The sequence below is a fragment of the Mycteria americana genome, chromosome 4 (assembly GCF_035582795.1).
Source record: "Mycteria americana isolate JAX WOST 10 ecotype Jacksonville Zoo and Gardens chromosome 4, USCA_MyAme_1.0, whole genome shotgun sequence".
In the NCBI taxonomy this organism is placed as follows: Eukaryota; Metazoa; Chordata; class Aves; order Ciconiiformes; family Ciconiidae; genus Mycteria; species Mycteria americana.
The window spans coordinates 23,521,624-23,546,564 of NC_134368.1; the positions used below are offsets into that span (position 1 = coordinate 23,521,624).

Consider the following 24,941-nt stretch of genomic DNA (forward strand, 5'->3'; position numbering starts at 1 on the left):
TTTGAAAACTGAAAACAGAACTTTGGTACAGTAACCCTTATATCTAATCAAAGTCTTATTGTTAGTCAGACATCATCCTGATTATTTAATACAGTGGTTCCAGATATTATAATTTCTTCTTTAGACTTAAGGTTATTAATTTAGTAAGAGCAATGATGAAATATTAACAAAAGAGAGAAAATAAAAGTCACAATAATTTGCTGAAGCACATTGTGACTTCTACAGTTATATCAGTATCTGTGATCAAGCTGCCAGAAGAAGAAGGGGAAGGAGAAGGAGAAGGAGAAGGAGAAGGAGAAGGAGAAGGAGAAGGAGAAGGAGAAGGAGAAGGAGGAGGAGGAGGAGGAGGAGGAGGAGGGAGAAGGAGGGAGAAGGAGGAGAGAGTGGCACATGAGTGGAAATAAAGACTGTATTAGATGGGTGATTAATCTGACTCAGTATGGGAGGTTTTATGTTTTAATACTAATACAATAATTGCTACTATTGTTATAGATGTACAGATGTCTTGTATAACACTGCAAACTACAAGCAAAATTCTGCTTTTATTTTATTCACCTATAGAATTTCTGTGAAAGATTTTTTTTTAATGTTCAAGGAACCACATTGTTGACAAATCCTTCAAACAATCTCAAGAAGCTTACCCGCTGCCACTGGTATCAGAAAATGGCAGTTTCACTTACCCTTGTAAAGCCTCTGATGACACATAATTTAAATAACTTACCAGACTTGCTAAGCTGGTTTGCCTCAAGGGCATTAAGGCTGACCAATTGGTGATCTATTATGGTGTTATAGAATTGGTACTGAAATTATTTTAGCAGTAAGTGTATACGGAACAAAAAATTTTCAACAGAGAAGAGAATAAATTAAAACAAAATTGCACTTTCTATTCTGGTGCTAAAAAAAAAATTTTCTCCCTGTCTTCCCTAGTAGCTGAACTTTTTCAGTGTCGATTCATAGAACTGCTTGCTGAGGAACTTCAGCAACAGGGTACATTTCCGGTTCAGACCTGAATGACTTCATGGATTTTGTGGGATGATCAAGAAGTTAAGCACTGATGGTGGTTATTACATCTTTAAAAAATACTCTGCTTACACAGTTTGAAATAACTAAAGTCTTCATGTCTGACAAATGTTGCTTGTAATGAAAATATTTACATACTCCTAACTACAGTGACTGTCAGATATTGCTAAAATTACCAGTGTTGCGTAATACTGAAGGCAACATGAATGATTGTCAGTCACTAAGAGAAACAGGTTCTGTGTTCCAAAAAGACTTATCAACTCTAGCTTCTCATCTTTTTAAAACTTCTTTCTGTGCTTCAAAAAGTACTGACTTTCTTTAATGGGGCAACATTATCACTTCTCTTCCAATCCTTGGCACACAGGGTACCAAGAGAATAGACTAATTTTCTATTTGTCTGACTGCTGTTTTCTGCAAGGACTTTTTGAACTATAATCTATTTTATGGCTAATCCTTTAGTTTAATTCCCTATTTATTGGCATAACTGACAAGGGAGAGGTAGCTAAATAGCATTCTAAACTCCTGACCCTATTAAGGAGCAAAAGAAGTTAAGTACCCAGAGAATGCAGATATCATACAGATGAGCTTTCACACCCCAGTATTTTTGACACAATATTTTTTACTTTCTCAGCATTCTGATTCATTATTGTGCTTTTCAAGAGTTCATTGCTTTATTTCCAGTGAGAAGCAGATCTCTGTTCCCTGTCTAGGGAACTGTAGATGCAAAAATCTCTTGATTGTACCTCTGTGTCCCTCTTCTCTGGGTGTCATACACAGAAATGAGGGTCATCTCTAAAAATGCAGTTTTGGAATAGAAGTAAACTAATAGCTCATGTGACCAGAGTCACAAAGTAGGAAGTACTTAAAACATACTAAAAAGTGTGGAGAAGATGGACTAGAGCTAATTTCTGAGCAACAGTTCAGAGGTTTTTTTTTTCATGCATGTTCTGAAGTGCTTCTGACCTCAGCTTGCCTTGCCTTTCTTACTTTTGCAAAATACTTAGAGGTTTTTGGAAAAGACTCTATATAAGGACTAGACTTTTAGTTCAGTGAGATGCCTATGCATTGGAGTAAGGGAGATTTAAGACAAAGAAATACAAGAATATGCAAAATTAAGTGGATGTTGTACATTCTCTAACTCCTTCCCTTTCCAGAAAGCAAAGATGTAAAATGCATGGAATCATCTTCACCTGCCTAGAGTTGGTGAGCCAAAGTAAGAGTGGTAAATAAGACTTCAATTTGTTGTTGGTACTGGTCAGTAGCAATCATCACAATCCTAGTGCCAAGCTGGCCCAGAGTTGATTAAGACTTCCTAGAAACACACACCTCCCCTTGGAATGCTCAAATAGGAGCAATTCCTGTTTCCATTTACTGGATTTGTGTTCTGGAGATTCACCTAGCCCTAAATTAATAGCTAAAAATGGCAATTTCTCTGTTAAATGTTTGTAGAATAACCAGAAATATTTTTACAAGTACTATAGAGTGGTGATGATCCACAGAAGTGAATCTTAAACTGCATATTAACTTTTTACTCCATAAAAAAGAGAAGTGGAAAGAGAAGACACAAGTAGTAGCAGTCTTGGAGAAGGAGAATAACTCTTGACTATCTGTCCACATCCAATTGCTATATAGTATGATTCTTCATAACTCAACTGAATTGTTTCCTGTTTGTGTTTCCTTTAAAAACATGGTTATACAGACATTCAGTAAATGAAATGAGAGATAGCAAGGAGTTTTTTGCATTAATCCACTGGAAAAAATGTACTGGGAAATTGATTAAATCATGCAGGTGACAAGATAAATTCAGCAATTCTTTAAAATTTCATATTTATAGAATAATCTATCAGTATAAGCAATTTTAAATCCTTACCAAATCATTCAGCAGGGAGTAGATTGTGAAAAGGAGATCTTATTAATACAGACTCTATGGTTTTCAGCATTAATTTTTCACTCTGACAAAAATATCAGGTAGAAGAAGGTTCTCCCAAGTACTAAAATAGGCTGTGGCAAAGAAATTGACAAAATGATGAAACACATACATGCCAGATGGCTGTGTTTTCACATTCCAATGGAAGAGTGTCATAATTTCATTCTTAACTGCAGTTCTTTACATAAAAGACACCAGCAATAGAATGTATCAGAAAACCATGTTCTACTGTGAGGATCAATTTTAGGAGTCCCAGTGCATAAAAGGAAATGACTGGCTACATCACAATTATTTAAAATGTTTAACATCTCTGTACAATAAAAAATTAAGCACAGGCTGCACAAAAAGCTATGTAAAGCTATCTAACAAAGAAACACTAAGTACAATTTTGCATATGAGCTCCTATTCCTTTTTCTAGATGTTATGTGTCTTGTTCAATCAGAGCAGACATCTTTTGAGAGTACCTACTGAGCCAAATAAAATTTGCCTTTTTATACAGTAGTTAATGGTCCAGTTTTGCACAGCAATTTACACAGAAATCCAGAAAAGGGCTTAATTCACCCAGAGATATTCAAACCTACATGTCAGACCTATCCTTCCTACTGAAGTTGCACTACAGTTCAGCCATGTTCAGTTCCCTGGCCTGAAGAAGAGCATGCAATTTCTGTAGCATAGTAGACAAAGCACTTAGGGTATAGTTTGAATTTTGAGTTTGTTAATTTCATACCAGAGATACACTGAACTAACAACCAAATATGAAGAGAGGGCAGTCTGGAAACTTAGGGGTTGAGGTCCTTTCTGCCTGTTCTTCTGGCCAAAATCCTCCCTCTCCCTCTTAGACAGTGTACCAGAGACTGAGGATCACCTCAGATTTTGTAGTCCAAAATGAGGTTTTCCCCATTGCTAATGCTAACACTAACAGACATTCTGAAGTGTTGTTTTGAATGTAGGAGTTTAATTTCTGCTTAAAGTCCACTTTGATTGTCCAATATGTCTCACTACCAATACTTTATTCAAGTATCTGAAAATTTATATTCTACTACTAGGCAATATTCTTCCAACAGTATTTTAAAGAGCAGAGTTTGAAATGACAGGCCTTTCCAAAACAAGGGAATACTTCAAATTTGTTACAAACATAAGGTTTCTTGTGGTTAAAGAAGTTAAGAAGGAAAGAACGTTTACAGTGGCATGTTCTCAAAAGTTCTCTTAATTTTTTTTCTGTCTAATCTCTACAAAGAGAACCAGGAAAATTCTTCTGTTTAAAAGACAATTATGGATTAGACAATACAAGATGAATACTGAAGTAATCTGCTACTCTTACTGAAGATATTTTTACTGAAAGAAAATTTCTTACAGGAATTTGGATAAGGGAGAGGTAAAGACAGAAATACAATTTTCTAATAACTGGGTAAAACTAGGCAGAAGTAGGATGTTTTGGCAAAAAAAATGTCAAAAATTAACAGGCATGTTAAAAATAGAGTAGACATAATAGATATTATAAAAAGTAACTTTGAAATGTATTATATCACAGGACACAGAAAGAGTGGTCTTGAAAATAAGGCCTTCTTCTGGAAATAATAATTTATAATAGAAGGAAATTGTAATTTAATTTTTCCATGTTGTATCAGAGATGCTTTGAAAATGGAAAAGTCGAGTATTTTGAACATAAAAAGCTGAGTAAATGTATGAGAAGTGAAAGATATTGACACCAAAATGTCTTCAAAAACAAGGAGGTATACATGAAAGAAAAGGAAGTAGTTATGGTGCAGATGTCTTTGTGCAGGAACCTTTGCAGAGTTAACTCAAGGTATGAGAATGGTGTTTCAGGGTATGTCTCCTCAGGACATCAGTGCCATACAGAAATAGTTGACAAGATAGATGTGAACTAAGTCACCTATGCTTGCTGTCAAACAACTTAGCACTCCATTTCACTTCACTCTGCAGTTCATTGACTGTTCGCACTGCTTGTATGTCAGTTTGCTCCTGGGCTCTCTTTTGAACTGTCACAGCTAGTTTTCTCTCAGGGAAACTTCAGGTGGGGATAATTTACTCCAAAGTAAACCTATAGGCAGTACAAACAGGACTGCAACAGGTCTGTCTCCACATCTGCACTGCCAGTCAAACACACGCACACACATACACATGCATGTACACATGGAGTCTTCCACTGCAAAGCCAGACCTCGACTTCCCACAAGTTCTCATGTCATACTTCCAGCCATGCAACACACACTTTTGGTATAATTTTATAAAAACACCACTTGTGGGCTACACAGGACCTTAGCCTTCCCCAGGTACCCTAAGCCCTATGGGGATGGATGACCACAGCAATGCAGATCGCCTGCAATGCCAGGAACAGTACAGCTGAATTAGTGAGGTGCTTAGCGCATGTTAGTAACCCTCTTAGTATATGGTCTATTACACTGAATAGCTACATATTTTTAATATCCACTCCTATGCCTGAATTAATACAGCAAGGTTCATATAAGAAGACAGGGCTTGCTGGGTTCTGCCTTGCTGTATGCTGGGTAGACACACTCATAGTTTCTCAAAACAAATAAGTAAAATAAAAGGTGTAGGAGTCCAATATTCAACAGCAACATGCTCCCAGGGTTGCAGATGCACTTGGTGGTGGATTGTTGAAAAATGGTTCCGTTCAGAACACAAAAGCTTCACACTGTCAGTGTCATACTTTTAATATTGTATAACATTTTATTAAAACATATCTCAAAGTTATTTACAAAGGAAGCTACTATCTTCCAAATACTAGTACTACCATGAGAAAACCCTAATGAATGCCTGATGAGTTTTTCATTCTCTAACTTCTTTACCTATTCACAGCACAGGGAACCGGAGGACGCAGGCTGAACAGTTTGAACACACAGTTCATTCACGGAATAAATTTCTTCAAAATTCAGGGAGTATGTTTAATATCCAGGGTCCTTTAGAAATAAATGTATGTGATAATATATTAAAAACATCATGATAGGACTAAATGAAGATTCTGCAACCATTTCTATGTATATGAGCACTTATCTTTTAAATTATATCTTTTATTACTGGTTTATATTTACGTAACACATAGCAATCTTGCTATCAATCTTCTCACTCAAGTAGATATACCTGAACTAAAAACTCATTTTTATAATACTGGTTGTATTTTTAATAAGAATAAGATAGTATCAGGGGCAGCACCACTATTTATGCCTATAGCCAAAGAATTAACATTATTTTCTTTTTTTCCAAGATTGTTCATGTAAAAATGACACAACCTGAAACTAGTTAGATAACTAAAAAACTGCCAAAATCCATTTGAAATTATTTGAATAATTACCATATTATTTATCTCTTTTCCCTGGTTATAGGTAAACTTTATACAATACTTATATAGAAAAAACAGATCGGGGAAAGAGTACAAATCCAGAAATATTTCTGCTTATGGGACCAAAACGTATTCTGCTATGGCAAGTTTGTCTGTTTCCTTACAGGAGAAAAAAAAACCCAACCCAAACCAGAAATAAGGGTGAGAAAGCAAAAAGCAAAAACTCTTAAAAAATGAGACTTCAGTCTTTATGGCTTTGACATTATGCTGGCTTTTCCCCAAGATTTCTGTAGAACAGTGTGCAGAGGCAAAATGTTCTGCACTGCTTCTAGGACATACACTTTCCTTTGCCAAGTACGCCAGGGCTTGGTAATATACACAGCCAACACATCGTCAGTGTTTAAAGTCTAATCTAAAAAAATCCACTCACTAAATTGAAGGGAAATCAGTGTTCATGTCTTGAAGAAGATTTGAGTCAAACCTCCCTCAGTTTAAATAGTTGGCTCAGAGAATTCAAACATTTCCATTATGTTTAGAACAGTAAGCCACTCCCTCCAGCAGTGCCTGAAAGAGCCATTTCTTCCCCTTTTCTCCCTTTCCTTTGAAATCAGTGTCTTTCACCATAGGAAACATGCTGGCAAATTGTGAAGTGCAAAGAATTATTAAGATAAGTTAGTGAAAGAGGTGGGAATAGAAACCAGGAACTCTAGGCCTAATTCATGTGCCTTGAGGCCAAAAGAGAATTATATAATATGAGGTTTCCTATATCAGACACCCGCTATTACACATTATACAAGAAAATGCCTCTTGGAAATTTTTATGGTAATGCTTTTTCCTTGGTTGGCAATGCCAAGATATCAGCATCTTTTAAAAAATGGAATAAGAAACTACTGTATAATCCATGCATCTTAATGTTTTAATCTATATAAAGAATTCACTAAGTTTATTATACCATATACTTGATTTGAAGGGGAGAAATTAATGAAATGCCAAAATCTAGTGAGGCATGTCTCAAAACCTTACTTACTAAATTACTTGTTCTGTCACTGTAATGATGATATCTGAAAAAGTGTTTACTGTGTCCAGAGAACTGATTTTTCATCACAACGATCTATCTGTGGGAAAAGCAAATTATTTGCTATAATCTGTATTCAATATACTCTTTCACAACTAGAAAAATAAAGTACATCAATAAAAGAATCATTTAAAAACAGAAGAAGGTGACAGGAAAGATGGTCATTCCAAAAGCAGCAGCTGTTTCTGGACATTCAGACTCAGCATAAAATTAATCTTTAGGAGACTTTTGCACTGCACGGAAAAGTTTAGAGCACATTATATATATAGAAGACTTAGGCAGCAATGGTTTGGATGTTTTTTCTTCCTTTGTCATTATTAGGGTCATTTGTAAGGCCTTTCGTCTGAAGATAGGTAGGTAGGGAGTTTTCTACTGCCATCTGTTGATGAGTTAGTAATAGAATTGAAGTCCACAGGAGAACGAGCTTGCTCCCACCATCCTTTGGTGAGCAAGAGGGAACTGAAGCTTGGAAAAAAGTCAGTCTGCATCAGCTTTCCCTGGGAAGCTCTTCAGGACTCACCAGAAATTCATGCAAACTCTCAACAGCCAGCATGGAAAGAAAGAAAAGGTTCTGTTTTGTGGTTAGGGCTCTGCTCAAAGGTCATGCGATTGGTCCCATCCTGCCGCCAAAGGTTTTGCAAGGAAGTGATACAGATGTGATTGCAGGAAGGCATCTTTGCAGTAAAAGAGCACTTTAACAAAGTGGCAGAGGGCAGCAGCAGAAAACCTGGTTAACTTCCACTCTGACATGTCCTGAAGATTTCAGAAGCTAACCCAAAAGTACAATGGATCAAAACACGGTTTTAAATATGCAGTGTCTCACAGTTACTGTATTGTAAAAACACAAAGAAAAAGAGAAACATATACACTCAGACTCAATACTTGAAGGACAGTGATTCTAGTTGAATAAGAACATTGTTATTTGGTAGATAGTTTTTGCAAACACGCAGACTGAATATGCCTAAATCTGTATTCATTACCAATTTTGGACAGAAATATAGTAAGATCAGTACTGCAATTATGGGTTTTTTTAATTATTATTTTTATAGACATACATTCTTAATACAAGATCTTTGCAGAGAATTACAAAAATACTTTCTGTATTAAAATCTGATTTCTAAGAAAGCACAATTTCTAGAAGCAGCCTAGTAGATCTACTTTTTCTGCTTGTTTTGAGCAGCAAGTTAGCTTCTGTAACACTTTCTTCAGTATTGACTGTAACTTGACTTAACATTCATCAGTACTTCTACACTGCTGGGAAGAATGTAGTTAATTGTCCATTTCTTTATCTTTTCTAGAAAAAAAAATTTAAAAGTCTTACATAAACCTTTTTAAAATTTTAAAATTAATGGAGACTAGTAGAAATTTGCCCCAAGTACCAGTTTAATAGCTGCAAGATAGTAGAAAAAGTTGATATCTAGCTTCAACTGCTCATGAACAGAATGAAGTATATTGTTTCTGTTCTGGTCTCTGCTTCACTGCTGATGTGACACATATCTCCAGCCTTACTGGCTGGGAACTGGTGATTTTCAAAACTCATGGGGTGGTAAGTGTTCTTATAAACAACTGGCTAATTCGTTCCTGGGACACTCTTTTGTCCCCAGTTGTCAAAGCTTTGGGAGGCTTATGGAAAACAAGTTTCACTCAGTGGAAAAAAAAAAAAAATCTCAAAATTTAAGTTCTCCTGCTGAATCCCAAATACTTCACATCAAACACAAAGGACTGGCAATCTTGAATCTGAACAATCACTCATTCCCTCCTGCAGCCAGAAAACTGATCCCCTTGTAAACTGCTTAGATCATGTGAAGTCTTGATCAATAAGGCAGCATCGAGAGACCTAGTCACCTGAGAGTATCTCAGATCTCCAGGACAACACAACGCACTGACACCACACTACAACTAGCACCAGGCAACTAAAGAACTGATATGACAAAGGGATATTTGCTTATCTAATACATTCTTCTGTGATCTGAGAGACAAAACACTGGCACCAAGCTTTTCTGAACTACTGTGTTGTCCTTTTCCACCCCATGTCCCATTTTTTCACACTGCTGTACTTGACCATCTTCTTTCCTTCAGTTTGCTACTGCTGGCAGAGCCAGTCTGGGCACAGAGCCTAAGTTAATACATTCATTGGGTTATACTGTGTTCTGTGCATCACCTTTAATGCTGGCACATTTCTCTAGCGAGAGCAGCCTCACTCATTGGGAAACACTGAACTAAAAGACTAAAGTGCAATCTGTGTTTTACTAATTGTTCATATAAACCAGTGGCTGATATGTTCTTCTGGAGCTTTCCCCACATAGATTATTGGGTTCTTTTATGCAACGTCGATATATTTTTCTTTGTTTTACATCTCAGTTCAGTACTTGCATTTCAGTGAACATTGCATGTTAAGAGACCCAGGGAAGGCATTTTGTTTTTCTAGGCCTTTTGAACGGAGGTTAAAGTTAGAGGTCCTTGCAAAGGCCAAGTAGAGCTCCAAGAAATTTGCTTCAGACAACTTGACAGAAAGATTACAAGTAAAAGCTTTTGATTTTGAAATTCAAATACAAAATTCTATCGTAAAATTTGATTATTCAGTTTCCTTCAGCTTTTTTCTCCATGAAGATTTTTCTTTCCAAGACTGCCTGATGTTGGGTCTCTCTAAAGTAGTAGCTAAATTTTTCCAGAATGTCTAATTCTTTATGTGTCTAAGAACTACAGCAGTGAACAGCCCAAATTTGGTCACATATTTGATGCTTCCCTTTATTGTCTGAGAGAGGCATAGTCTTGTAACATTTTCCTAATTTCCTCTCCCACTACCTCCACAACACTGTAACCTTCACACTGAATGAGAATAGCTGGATACAGCTTCCTGCATGGCTTCTCAATTGCTGGCAATTTAGTTGGCCAGATGGGGTTTCTGTGGAGAAATGTGAAGGCTAAGTGTGCCCCTGCAGAGCTCTTGGCTCCTGCTGACTCAGCAAGTGAAGGACACAATCAAATAGTGTAACTTCCACCTCTTTTCTCACCTTCTTTATATCTCCTTCTATTTTCCCTCCTTCCACTCATCCAGGACTGTGTCTGTACTACTATTTCAGGTGCCTTTTTTTTTTCCAATTAGGATCTACAGTAGCTTGATATTAAGGGAATCTTTACCAGTCTTACTCTAAGTTCCTACAGGGAAAATGTGAAGTCGCAGAGACTGAAGTGAGGCATGAAGCTTTAGCAGACACACAAAGCAGAAGCAGTGTGTGTAGATAATATGAAATGGTAGCACAGAGCTCTTCAGCCAGGAATGGAGGATAGTGCAGTGTCTGCATATTGTCTCTGTATGAGTAGCTGGGTGAGGCATCCGTTGGTTTGTGCTCTTACCGATACTAGGAAAGCATTAAGAGCAGGAGCAGCAGCTGAGAGATAATTTTTTTCCGGAGAAGCCTTAAAAAAGACTAAGTGAGGGCAGATATTGAGGGAAATGAGATTTAAGCCCCATTATAAATGGAAATGTCTTCAAATAGAGTAATTTTGAAAATGTGCTGAGGCACCAGTCCATTTAAAAGTCATGGGAACATATTAATTAACCACATTAAAATGAAGGAAAGTCCCATAAGACACGCTTACATTTACAACTGATTGACTTCAGAATGCCTTTAATTGGCACGTGGATATTTTTATAAAGAATAGACAGCTCTGGGAAACAAAACACTGAAGAAAGCCAGCCAGTCAAACAAAACACCTTATCAAGAGCAGGCTACAAGCAAGTGGGATTCTGGCCACAATATACTTGTTCATCAAATATGAGACTTTGGCTCTCTGACATCCTTCTTTAAAATGGAAATGTGCCCTTTTTTTAGAAAGCTATGCGTTTTTCTTCATAAATGTGTCTTAAGTCCCACGAAACAGCCACAAGAGGGGAATATTTTTGTCTTTCTCCAGTATGCAATCAGGTTTAATGAAGAATCACTAACAGAAATCTTACTGCTGTAAAGATAAGGCAAGAGCTGATTATTTAAAAGCTTTCTTTTCTGTTTATAAAGAGCAAAATATTATTTTTAAAATACTATTTCATGACTAGTCCTGAGCCTGGCCCAGAGGTCAGTTTTTTTGAATCAGCAGGTAAGATGTGACAGTGGCCTTGAATGGTGGTTTTGTTGAGAGTGCTTGTGTGGTGAGAAAGCCCTATTACATGGGCTGTTCTCAGTCTCAGACCTTACATTTCCAGCATGACTGAAGATCAGTAATGATATTTCCATTCTTCTACAGGCAGTTAGTTGACACCTAATCCTTCTTGCTAATTAAAAACAAAGCTGTTTTCTAAAAAGTTACTATTTCTGTTTTTAAAGTACATATAACAGAAACAAAAGCAGCCTAAATTATTAGTTCCAAGTCTTGTCCACCAATGAATCTAACGTGAGAAAATGACCATATACTATACATCATTGATAAATAATTTTGATGTCCTATTGACAACTCTAGCAGTTTATAGAAGTTTACATCTCTCAGCAGCTGCTTGCCAAATATTTTCTTGCTATTATCAGGTAACCAAATATAAATATATTTACAAATATATACATACAAGCATATGTATATATGTTGGGTAGGAATCTCTGAAATTGGGTTTAGGTAAATCAGTTTATCTGGTATGACTTTCTTCCATTTCCCTCAACAGGAAAATATTCTCAAATTTACTGACCTATGTCCTCAGGGTGCTTTCTTCCTACCTGAGATATAGCATAGTGGACAAGAGGCTTGCCATAAGTTGGAGGAAGGGTGGAAGTGTAAATGAGTTTTGATGGAGGAAAAGGAGGGACAGAAAACTTACCTAATTCTGTAGCCTAATAGTTAGGATACTTAATTGAATATAAGGTGGCTGTATGCCAAATAACTTAAAGTTTTCTGAACTGCTTATATATATTACGTAACATATTCCTTTGAGGAAAAAGAGAGATATCCCTGGATGAAGGGAACTGACTCAGGTCTTCTCTTTCACAGATAGGTATTCCAACCTAACCTAACCCCAGTAAAATTACTGAAGGCAATTTAACTGGTCATCGAAACTTTTGTTTACAGAACAATATTTAGGTGTCATTACAACTGGTTGCCCCTCTGGACCTGATCGTTTGTAATTCTTTTCATGGAATCCATTTCATGTCTGAATCTTCTATCTTTCAAGTCTTTCCACTAAATTACATTCCGTCTGTGAAGCCTATAAAGCCTTAATCATGCCTTCTAACAAATGTTTTCACACTTATATAGCAAAAGATGCCCAGAGAGAAGACTAGAACATTTGGGAACTTCTACCATCTGTGCATCTCCTGCTTATACTTATTCAAGAATCCTTTCCTCCACCCCAGTTCCTTCTTCTCCAAAGTGTTGTATACCTAAATGCATCTCCTGCTTATGCTTATTCAAGAGTCCTTCCCTCCACCCCAGTTCCTTCTTGTCCAAAGTGTTGTATACCTAAATGCATTTCCTTTTGTGGAGACAGGGAACTTTGCTGTCCTCTGTCTGCAATAGAAATTACTATTATATTAAATTATATTAAAATTATATTATATTATATTATATTATATTAATATACAATTATACAGAATTATATTAAAAGGACATTTTTAGGGGTAAAAAATGAAATGCTCACTTCGTAGTTAGAAAATTATCAAAATGACGTTATAGGTGGAATCATAGTTCCACTCACTTGTATTTGTGCAGTCTGACATAGTCTTTCATTAGAGTCATATTTTTTCCCCTCAAGGCCCCTACTTTCTTCATGGTGCAGAACTGACCTTCTCTGAAGTGAAATCAAGGAGGAAAACAGTGTTTCATAGTGTTAGAACATCATACTTTAAAGCTGGAGACTGACACTCACTTCCATCATAGAATTTCCCTGTGATATTAAGTCACAGAACAAAACATTTTGGTTGTGATTTCATCTGTTTCTGAGTTCTTACCTGAAATCCTGAGACTGATTTGCAGAACAGTGAGCATCCCCAGACATATCTTATGTCAGTGAAAGTTTTGGTTTGCATATGTAAAAGCTATGTAATTCTAAGCAATCCCCAAAATACAGACCTAAAAGGCTCAAATTATATATCCTAAATCTGTGGATATTTTTGACCCACATCTCCATATTACCTTCCCGTTTGTAATACTGGAATCATAATAACCCCAAGTATAATACAGTTCTTCACAAATTAAATAACATGTTTTAATTTTTAGGCAATGCAATGATGCACATCATAAAAAATTCCATGTAATAGAAATTCTGTGTCCAGGATGTTATTTGAACAATGTGCAGTAAATAAGGTCTTGAGACAAACACTGAACATGGAAAAATAAAAATACTAAATAATTCCTTATTAAGTGCCACCTTACACATTTGTTCTGTGTAATTAAATAAAAATATGTTTTAATTTATTAAAATTTATTTGTTTAATTATTTAATATGTGTTTGTTGATTTGTGTTTAATTAAATGATTTGTTTATTTATATATTTACTTATTTGATTCCAAATTAAAATCCAGTGGAGAAAGAGTACATGAACATGTAATTAGATTGCAATCAAACACTGCAATGGATGGTGCAGTGGCATCTGAATTAAGGGTCTGCTGACAGTATTATTCTGATATTTTCTAACTTCTGAGTGTTTGATCTGGCAACATGAATAATGTTCTTGATAACAGTTTTGGGGTTTTTATATTAATTTTTTTGCAATATCATTTCCCAGCCAAAACCCAACAAAACAAACTAAAAACAGAACAAAAGTTTAATCATATGCTATATTAGTGATGCTTACATGATTGGTCATCAGGACCACGTCATTTTGATCAGCTGAATAAGCCTTTGCTATTTGAACAACAGCGAAACATATACGATGTTACCGTTGTTTATGGAGAGCATGAATAGGATAATTTTATAGTAAATTTCACAGGGGTTTTTTGACATCATTGATACTTAGGACAGTCATTAACCTTTTTTCATCCTTTTCTCTCTATTCAGATCTAACTTTCATCCCTCTGTGTTCAAACACAGCAGCTTCCTGCTCCACATTGTTATGCCCCAAAAGAGAGGTCACATAATACCGGAGGAAAGTAGTTTCTGGGCAGAGAGCTAAAATTATCAACAAAGTATTAGTCAACCACATGTTGGGCTACACCCAATGTGAATGAAATCTTTCAGGAATTTATTTTCTAAAAATGTAAAGTCCTTACCAAACTGGTGTAAAATTCAATTTTTTAGTGGATTCCAACTTGAACAAACGTGGGTGAATGGATTTTAATATTCAGACAAAATACGCAAAAAAGCTAGCCTCTTGAAAGCTCAAGTTCATAGTGGAAGTACTGAAATTATTTAAATAAGATTGTCTGTAAATTTCATCATGGGTAAACTAATCTAGCTACATTATCAGTTATCATTGAATCAGCCTGACTTTTTTCAAAAATTTAACTATAGCTTCAGACCTGGAAAGAAGAAGTTACGTGCTAAAGCTCAGTAAAGTAATAAACAACTAAAAAAAAGAGATATATTATTTGAAGTGTCATGAAGTCATAATAGCTTATGTTATTATTCTTACTGATAACTTTCAGAGTAGTAATAATACCAAGTTAAGTCAATAACTTCTTCCAAGAATGACACATTAGATGAAAACTAGAAAATTTTTCTTTCCATTACTTTGCGTTCATGAACTTTTTGGAGCCTGACATAGTAAATTATTATATTAAGTAGTAAAGTAGTAAATTAAATATATCCTCTTTAAACCACACTACAAGTCACGTAGTCTCCCTTGAGGAAATAAAAAAAAAAGTTTAGTACAAAAATGCCAAAATGTTTTTAAAAGAAAAATAAAAGTTAATGAATAAAAGATAAATAACTTAGTTAAAAAGTAGATTCACCCTGCTGTGCTGATGCATAGTTTTGAAATGAAAATTGGAACTCCCTCAGCTTTATGAAATCTGTTTTTTCTCATTTCTCCCTTATAAAATTTTAATGGTATTTGTTCATAAAATTAAAAAAAAACACTTCCTTATCTTCACCACCCCCCATTATTCTAGTTCTAATCCTCTCTTTCTAATCTGTCTCTCTAAACTTCTCTAAGGTACCTGATAGAAGAATCTTCATGGAAGGATATATTCTAATATCCAGATTTTGCTTGTTCATCAAGGACTTTATACACACACACACACACACTCTCTTTCTGTATATTCAGCCTGGTAACATCTGGTAACTGGTATTATCTCTCTCCGTTTGGATTGACCTTTGTCATTCTGGAGAGCTCTGCTCTTGTAGAATGCCAAATCCATGCATGTTTTCAGTTCCTTTTCACCTGGTTCTCCTGTCTATGTACTCTTCAACTCCTTGAAGGTGCTAAGTTCCTTTTGGTCAGATACAGCCTCTTCTGTCCTGGAATGATCTACCTACCTTTTCACTCTCATTCTCCTTCTTTTAATATGAAGCATTCAGATGTGCAAAATAATGAACTTGCAGATGAATGATGTAGACAATATGTAGGCAACACATAGACAAGACAGACACACAGACATGCAATGGCAAAATAGCAGAATATGTAAATAGTATATCACCTTGTAGACTTTAATGAAATGTCAAATGTAAACCTTCAGATCTTATTCAGAAAATTGCTAAGAAAGCAATGCTTCACTTTTGCAGAACATGCTATAAATAAGCAAAAAATAAGTAAATTTATAATTATTTACCTAGAGATACCAAAATAAATTATACATTTTTTCAGCTTTCAACAAGGATTGTGATGTTGAAATGAGGAAAATGATTAATGAAAGTAAAGGTGTGGAAGAAGAATTATCACATCTGAAATGTGATAATTCAAAGATGACAAAATACTCAAATCAAAGAGTCTTGATAACCTTCACTCCAGAATCCTGAAGGAATTCATACATACATCTGAAGGATCTAGAACAAGGTTTCTTGGTAAGTATATCAGGATGAACATTTATGGAAAATAGCAAATGGCCTGCCTACATTTGAAAAGGGAAGCTGAAGGGAGGAAATAAATAGATCTCAATATGATTTTTAGATGGTTTTAGAATGCAAAGCTTTAGAGTAAATTACAAAGCAAAGGATGAGTAACTGCACAGAAGTGTAAAGCAAACTTAATAAAATCTATCTAAAGGTTTCAAAGAATAGAGGATACCATTTATCTGATATCTTTCTTCAATAATTTGTCTTCTAAGCAAGGCAAGTGGGGAAGATCTCACCTATCTGGATTTCAAAACAATTTTTGACACTATCTGGTGGGAAAAGTGTTAGTTAAGATTGAGAAGATAAACAATTGACTAATCAGGAGAGGACAACAGATTGTGTTAGGTGTTTGCATCGTTGCATGGTAGCTGTTAAGGGGTTCTTCATGGGCAGTCTTGCAATAGACCTTTTTGGTACTTAAATTAGAGACTAGATCACAAAAACTTGGAGCATGCTGCTGAAATTTCCTGGTAAAACAAGCCTGAGAAACATCGAAATAATAAAAACATACACAAAGAATCAGATGACCTTGATGACTTCTATAATAGAAATGGGATTAAACTTAATAGTACAAAGAGCAATGTAACAAGATTTTCTGCTATAAACTGCGAGTTCATCAACTGGAAATGACAAAGAAAACAGAAAGATCTAGCCCATCTACTAGAGAAGGACTATCAGCCACCAAACCATGATGCAGCTATGAAAAATGCTAATATGAAGTATTAGACAAGGTATTTCTGGGAAAGAAAGGGATGTTTAATGCTATTACATCAGGTAGAATACATCTTCATGATGGAAATCATGAACAATTCCTGTTCTCCATATTAAAGAAAGATTCACTGAAAGCTTTACTAAAAATGGAATGGGAGTGAAGAGGAAGTCTGTCAGCATGATGTCAGGAATGCAGAACTTAATTCATGAGAGGAAATTGAAAAATCTTGTATTATTTTGCAAACAAAACTAAGATGAGAGAAATGCTCTCTGTAAAGACATGAATGGGTAAAAAGAGCCTGCGGATGTTTATAGTGATGTATTGAACTTCGAGATCAGTATCAACATAAGAATTTTATATATATATAAAAGTATATATATATATTTAAAAAAAAAATTTTAATGCAATATGAGTGCTTGCACTAGTGGATGATAGGACTCAGCACCCAAGGATCCATTACAGTTTATTCTGAGTCATAAACATGATCTCTGTGGTCAGGCAAAATAACATTACACCACCAAGTGGTTTAATGGCATTTATTTTGATTAAAATGCACATCATTTTCTTCTTCACTCATGTACTTAAGATCTACATTAATGCTTTAAAAATCATTCACTCACTAGGTGCCTAACATAAAGCTTATTTAGCCAAAGTACTTCCATTGACTTCTGTATGCTTTGGATTAGGTTCTATATCCTTACCCATCAACTAGCTGCTGCAAGCTTCCAGTTTTATCACAATATTAGACTGCTTTTCTCTTTTTCCCATGATCTTAAAAGGCAAAGAAAGAGGTATACTTTGGTTTGCCCTGTCTGTTCTTTAATGTGCTTAGACTGCAGTTATTTCCTGCTGAGCCCTGGATGAGGTTTAGTTTGTTGAAGAGCAACTTTTTAATCATCTCACAGAATGAATGAACTGGAAGATATGTCAAGCTTCTATCAGAAGATGAAAAATGTGGAAACTTATCAGTACCTCTCTTCCTCTAGATATATTGCAGGTCATAAAAACCCACTCTGTACAGTACTTATTACTCTTATAAAGGAAGCTAAAAATGTAATTATGCAAAGGATGATCACCAAGAAACTTTGCAAAACAGTTAAAGCGGGTGTGAAAGTATGGCTGCCTGCGCATGGCAAAAACTGCAAGGGAGGCAGCAGGAGAACAAATTATTTCAAAGACAGGCTATGTGGTCTTCCCCACAGGAAGGGTGGCTACAGCCCCTTCACTCTTATTTTGGACAATTAAGGTAGCAGTACAAAGCATTTCAGAAGCAAAGCTGATCAGGGTTGTACCAGCATATATATCAGTGCTTAACAGCCTAAAATATATTTGGCTACTGGACGGACTTGGCTTTATTTTTTTCCTGTTGGTGCTTACAGGATCCTGGTTTAGGGTGATATAAGCAGGGTCTTCCCCAGCTTCTAATTCTCATTTTAGCTAAATGCCAAAGCTCTTCACTAGACCTGTGCAGTACAGGCATGGTTATATATGTTTATGTTTTAATCTACTTCAGGGAAAGGTGCAAGGGACTCCACCTCTTCACACTTGCTTTCTCTTGCTCACCATTAACAGTAGATGGTAACAGATGAACAGCCCTTATGTTTTTTTCAGTGAATAGTCATGCCTTTGTTAGAGTCAAACAAAGGACTGAGGAAAAAATGGTATGCTTCTGCACTGTATAGCTAAATAAGGGTTATAACTATATGACCTCTAAGGGTTCTAATATTGCACTTTTCATATGAAAAGAAAAGGCAAGTCTAACATTATAAAATACCTAGTAAAGCAGTTTTAATCATTGCAGAACAAGGCCAAATAGACTGTCCAATAAGCAATCAACAGCTTGGTCCTGTTCTAAATTACTTTCTTTGCCACCATATTTATTTCCCTAATTTATAATAACTGTGTATTTATATGACCCTTATTTCAGCCGGAGAGCAATGACTATTTTTGATGAGGTAGACAGAAATATTAAAGCTCCCAAATAAGTAAGTGAGTATATGTGTAGACCTAAAAATTACATTCTAGGTATAGCCAATAACATATATTGGCATTAACTTACAGAAGGGAATAGAGAGACACCGAATTCAATTATCCATAACTGCGTTTGAATTTTAATATCAAAGGTTCTTCCTCTGAACTCTGATGAGTTACCATCTTGCTTGGATATTTTCTCTTCCACTCAACAGGCAGCTGACACAGTAGATTCATGAAGACACGCCAGATCTTTTATGCTATCCTGAATTATATTAATAATAAATTAAAGCTGCACAGGATGCACTAGGAATATCAGACAAAAGATTTTATGATCTGGTGATTCTCGTTTAAAAATGAAAGAAAACTTTAACTCACAGCAAAGATATTTGCAGCATCCTAAAAAAAACCCCAAAAAACCCACAAAATGTGGAGCATAGAACTGAAAAATATTAGGTTGAGAAGTCTTCAATAGTGTGTAGAGGCAAAATGGTTTTACGAAGTCTGTGTACTCAGTTCTGTATGTAAGGGATAGCTGACAGAAATAAGTGGGAGCAGGAGCTTGAGAATAACTGTATTTCAATATATCTATAACCGTTTAGTATATTTTACTGCTATACATCAAATTTCATGATACAACATTTTCCTTTGTATATGCAGTTCTCTGGAACACAAACTTGTTTTAAACTCTCTTCAGAATGAGCTGCTTTGACTTTGCAGCAGTCCATCAAATAAAGCAGAAATGATTGCCACTTATCCAAAGACAAATATTGAGGTGAATCCAGAATATATTAAAAAAACTATAGAAGTGCAAAACTGTGGTCTGATGAACTTAATCTGGAAAGACCCATTGGCTTGCTGGGTGACTGAGCAGGTCATTGCACTTCCTTTTATCTCATAGGGATAATTTACAAAGCACTTTGAGACCTTCAGTGTGCTCACTATTGATACCAACCTTGGAAACATTATATCAAAAAAATCCATATTATTGCCGAAAGTAACTGTGGTGTTCTCTGCTAGTGAATCCATATGCGTATCAACTGTACCCATTTAATATTTTCAGTGACAATGAACACATTTTTCTTTCTTTGTCAGTGCTACCTGCTTCTCATACATTTCATTTAAATTAAATCCAGCTTTAATTGTCTCCCCTGAATGTATCTCTTTATGTAGAATATATACTAATGTTTCATAGTTTCCCTCTATTTTTGATAGGAATTAATCCAAATTCACCCTAAATGCTTTTTTTTCTATAGTTTACTTTGCATTTAGAGAAATTGAACACTAGTTTAATTACAAAATAAATCTATAAAATAATGGGGCTGGGTGCAGGACTCATTTATATCTCTGTGAATCCAGGAAAGCCAGTAGTTGCATATGAAGCATAAATCTAACCAAAGTCTGCCTTCCCTCATGAAAATTCATATGCTTTTTTAAGACCTTTCATTAATTTTTCCTTCTGATTTCAAGCATAATATGTCTGTCATTTCTGCATGATTTTGAATGGTTAGATTTTTTGTCAACATCTGGGAAAAAAAACCACTGTAAAAGACTTTTCATAACAGATTCTATAGAATAATGTCATTTAAAAAAGAAAAAAAGAAAACCTCATACTTAATCATTGTGATTTGTAAGGAATATATATACACTGCAAAAATCCTAGTAAACAGAATCACAACCACTTTTTCTAAATGTTACTTTTCGTCATTCTTTATAAATGTGAGAACTCAGAAACTCTGATGGAATCATGCCTATGCAAGAACCTTTCATTTTGAACAGACCTCAAATACTACTTTAAGGATGAGCAATTATAATCATGTGAGATTTAACCACTGTTATCCAACACAGATTATTTTTGCTCTGTCAGTAAGTTTTATGGTGTATTATCTAGTTCAAAATTCTCACAGAGAGTAAAAGAGAAAGGATTTAAACAAAGTAACTGGTTCCATGCTTAGCTAGCATTCAGTTAAATAAGCACAGATGCAGTTGTTATCTGCTTAAAAGTAAATCTGTGGTTTCCTTATTTAAACTCTTAAGTTTTAACGTCCATCAGAAAGGCTGTTGCTGCAATGAATAATTTAATCACTTCTGCCTATTACATGCTACTACACAGCAAGCATGTTTGCAAAGCTGTGAAAGACACCGGGCAAGTGTCAGCACTCCCTATAATTCAGCCGACCTCCCAGTATATTCACTGCAACGAACTAAGGGAGCTCTGAAGCGGCCAGGGGGAGGTTGTGGCAGGGAAGGGAGGTGAAGAGATCACAACAGAATTGCACCAGATCAGCAAGACACTTTAGAAAGATGAAAGGTCAACGCGGGCTTTGTGCTGTTGTGGTGTCATTTCATCTGTTTGTCCCTTGGTGGAGTTCTTGAGTTAGTTTCTCCCTTCCGTCAGATGGCTTTAACTGCTTTATGAGGGGTTTTTTGTCCTTGTTTTTCCCCTGCTTTCGAATTTGCTGTCATGTTTACGGTATTTAACCTTTTCCTTGTATTATTGTGAATATGTTACTTTCAAGCCCACCTGATTTTTTTTTTTCCTTCGGGAGCTGCTTCTTAATTTGTGTGCGCGCGTGTGTGCGCGCAAACAGTACTACGTAATATATATTTGTTAATGTATAGAGTGGTATAGATATGTAAATAACCTGTTTCTCTTTAACCCGAGATGGATTCCCACTGCAGATCCCAGAAGTAATTTTCCACTGAGACCTGCAGACATTCCTAAACTGCGAAAAGCAAACTGTCGTGGGCTGAAAGCGCCAACTGCGAACCCGAGTTCGGACGCCGGCGGCAGAAAGCGGGCTCCGCCAAGAAATGCAGATAAACTAGCCATTAATTGCATCTGCATATTTTAGCGATGACCCCTGTCTTTCCAATCAACAACTACAACAACGACAACAAAGCCCCGCTGCAGAGCATCGGAGAGGGAGCTTCGGGGGGGATGCAGAGGAGCTGGGGAAGCTCCCAGGCTGCTTTAGGATTTCCCCACGTACAGCAGGCTGCGAATGTCAGCAAGACGGATTCCTTCCCACACGCAAGATGCCACCTCGGTGGCCTTATCAGATGTTCCCTTTAAGGACACAAGCTCTTATTTCCCGTCTGTATATCTCCAGCATCTCGGGCTATTTTATTTATTACTGCCGATTACATTTGTGATCCCGCTTCCCACTTGATCTCACCAGATCAGGAGGACAAATGCCGTGTCGTGTCTGAGCGCGTGTGGGCGTCTGTGTGCATCTGGGAGAGGGGGGAGCCGGGGGGGGGGGAGTTACACTGCGCAACAGATTTGACCAAGAGGGCCAAACCTCCCCCGCCTGAAACAGCTGGGCATGTTCCTACCGACACCCGAACAGCTGTGCGCGCACTGCCCGCGGAACCGAGAGTCCGCGGTGCCGGCGTGGCGAGAGGCGGCGGGGGTGATTCCCCTCTCCCCCCGCGAACGCGCGGGATGCGGAGGGGGGACGCGGCCAGCACAGCCCCGTCCCCCTCCCGGCAGCCGGGGCACGTGGACCGGGAGCCGCGCTGCCATCCACCATGCAGCGCACGTCGGGCCCATTTCCCACGCCGGCCGCCTGCCCTGGGGGAGGAAAGGAGGAGGAGGGGGAGGAAGGGGGAACGGTAGGAAAGGGGGGGGCCGTTACCTCTGCTCCGAAAGAGGAACCAATCCACTGTGAAGGACGCAGCACTCCCGAGCAGGAAAGACATTGCACATTCAGAGAGAGGTTGCATGTGAAGACACTGCAAAAAAGAAAGAAAGGGAGGGGGGCCAGGGGGCGCAGACCGCATGTGAAAGGCATAGTGTGTGTAAGAGAGGCCAGCGAGGGTAGGAAGGGAAGGGGGGAGCGATTGCACATGGCAAGAGAAAGGAATCACTCATTCGCTTGAAAGAGGCTCTCGCAAAGCAGACCGTAGTACAAGCAGACATGGGAGACAACGGGGAAGGAGACGCAGACAAGAGGCGAGGTGACCATGCCGTGCAACAACCCAGAATCCGATTAAAGTTTATGGCGGGGAGGTTAAAAGCGCTTTCATCCCGCCCCTCCCCTGGCGAATACATTAAGTTTCCTGGCTGCGTTTAAAAGCACAAAGGGAAGGGAACAGCGGGAGCTTCGGGTTGCAATTGTATTGCTAGTGCAGGGAGCCAGTGTAATGCAGTATGCTGGTATTCCTACGTACTGGTATGTCTGGATCTTACACTGTGGGCAAAATTTCCTCCTCTCGGAGCTCCAGAACAGCGAGGGGGAATTTTGATAAATTCAAGTTGCTTGGCAAATATAATAGGGATTTGCTATTAATCCTACTTAACCCGCTGCGAAGATGCTGAGCACCCGAGCCCCCCTCCTCCGTCCGGGACTGCGGCGGTGAACACTGAGCCTGCGCCGAGCCGGGCTTTCTCGCTGATGCTGCAGATATAAAGCCGAGTGTCTCCAGCATCGGCGGGGGAGGGTTCTCGTGTTCTGGCGGGGCAGGGAGAGCGGCCGGGGCCGGGGCCGGGGCCACCGCCGCCGGAGGAGCAGCCCTGTAGCCCTCCGAAGAGAGCAGCAGTCACTCACTCCCCAGCGCCGATTCCACGAGGCGCGACTCTGCCCCTCTGCGCCTCTGGACTCCCCAAGGAAAGAGGTGGCAACCTTCCCTCCCTCCCACATTCACTCACCGCCCCAAATGACAAAGACACGCTGTGACCGTTGCTTTGAATCGCCTCAACATATCCGGCCGCTTTTCGCTTAAATCTGTCATCGCGATGAAAGAGAGACATTTCACGACACTCGTCTGCATGCCTCTTTATTCAAAATAACCATTTGAAACGAGGAATGCACACGCGCACACACAGAACCCGCAACAACTTGTTTTCCCACATGTGTTCACAGGGGGAGAGAGAGCAGCTGGATTCCTGCCTCCCCCTCGCTGCGCGCACACGCACACACACGCACACGCACACGCACACACACACGTGCACACGCACACACACGCACACACACGCACACACACGCACACACACAGACGCCGGTTCTCTTCCCACTGGCTGCCCCATGCTCGCCCAGGTCCTCCCTCTCCTGCCAGCCTACCGGATTCTCCCTCTTTTCCCTCCGGGATCCGAATGGAAAGGACAGGCTCAGGAGCCGGGCATCACCCAGGGCGCAGGGGCAGGGGCACGCAAACGCCATAGGCGATTAAATGGCACAAAGTCAAAAGGAGAAGCGAACTAGGGACACTAGAATAAACAAAGTTGAGCGGAGAGCTTTAACGTTAAAGTTTATTTCCCACTTACCCAGGTAGGTGACGCTACATTTTAGCAATCATCGAAGCAGCAAGTCTCTGTTCGGAAATAAATCTGTTACTTCTTCCATGTGTTTATTCTACTAACCCTCTCGCCCCCTTCCTGATCATCTTCTCCGAGGAATTTTTTTCTTTTTTCTCCTAGGAAACCCACAAACACGCTGAAAAGACACATTCAAATCATGGTAATAGGAAGAACATGAACACAAAGACCAAAAGGCTCAAACAGCACTGGGAAACAGGACGAAAGTCTGAGATCTAAGGCAGCCCCTCTTCCTCCCTGGAGTTTTATGCAGTTACTGTGACTGCAGCTATTTCATAAAAGCACCGACACGACAGGGGAAGGTGGGAATCTGTGTGAAACGAGTTTTCTTACCAGCGTGATTCCGCAAAATGCAGAGCCCCGAACGTGCACCAGCTCTGCCTAAAAGAAAGGCGAATAAACATTTGCTTTAAAAATCGTTGCTCGGTTCACAGTCTACAGCGGAGGTGGGGAGGGAAAGGGTAGGAGAGAATCACTACAGATCACGGGTTAGAGAAGGCAACAGCAGCGACGCTCGGGCGTGTAATGAGGATCGGTTCTGAGGACTGAACTGGTGTTTTGTGATGAGCAGCTATCCCACTTGCAGCACTAGCAGCAGCAGAGACAGAGGGTAAGGCTGGGC

The 24,941-nt window shown here is 38.2% G+C and overlaps 1 protein-coding gene and 1 long non-coding RNA gene across 15 annotated transcripts in view; one reads left to right on the forward strand and one right to left on the reverse strand.

Moving 5' to 3' along the window:
- Positions 1-5,689: 5,689 nt before the first annotated feature.
- On the reverse strand, positions 5,690-24,927 carry LOC142408993 (uncharacterized). 7 transcript variants are annotated; one of them, XR_012775488.1, is made up of 8 exons: positions 24,365-24,927; positions 24,066-24,211; positions 23,654-23,729; positions 23,176-23,402; positions 22,641-22,737; positions 15,902-15,992; positions 13,021-13,113; positions 5,690-8,637 (listed from the first exon to the last, which is right to left on the reverse strand). It is a non-coding gene; the product is annotated as an uncharacterized LOC142408993 (long non-coding RNA). The 7 variants fall into 7 exon arrangements; XR_012775487.1 differs by having other exon boundaries at positions 5,690-5,888; positions 7,296-7,383; positions 24,066-24,927; XR_012775489.1 differs by having other exon boundaries at positions 24,066-24,700; positions 24,799-24,912.
- The window catches only part of PCDH7 (protocadherin 7), a 291,460-nt gene continuing 290,601 nt past the window's right edge, over positions 24,083-24,941 (forward strand). For 4 of the 8 annotated variants that reach the window (XM_075499887.1, XM_075499888.1, XM_075499891.1 and 1 more), the window contains exons 1-2: positions 24,085-24,272; positions 24,422-24,929. The gene's annotated coding sequence lies outside the window, so the exon portion shown is untranslated. Of the gene's footprint in view, positions 24,273-24,421; positions 24,930-24,941 lie in introns of all 8 variants that reach the window. The other 4 variants (XM_075499889.1, XM_075499892.1, XM_075499886.1 and 1 more) reach the window with 3 other exon arrangements.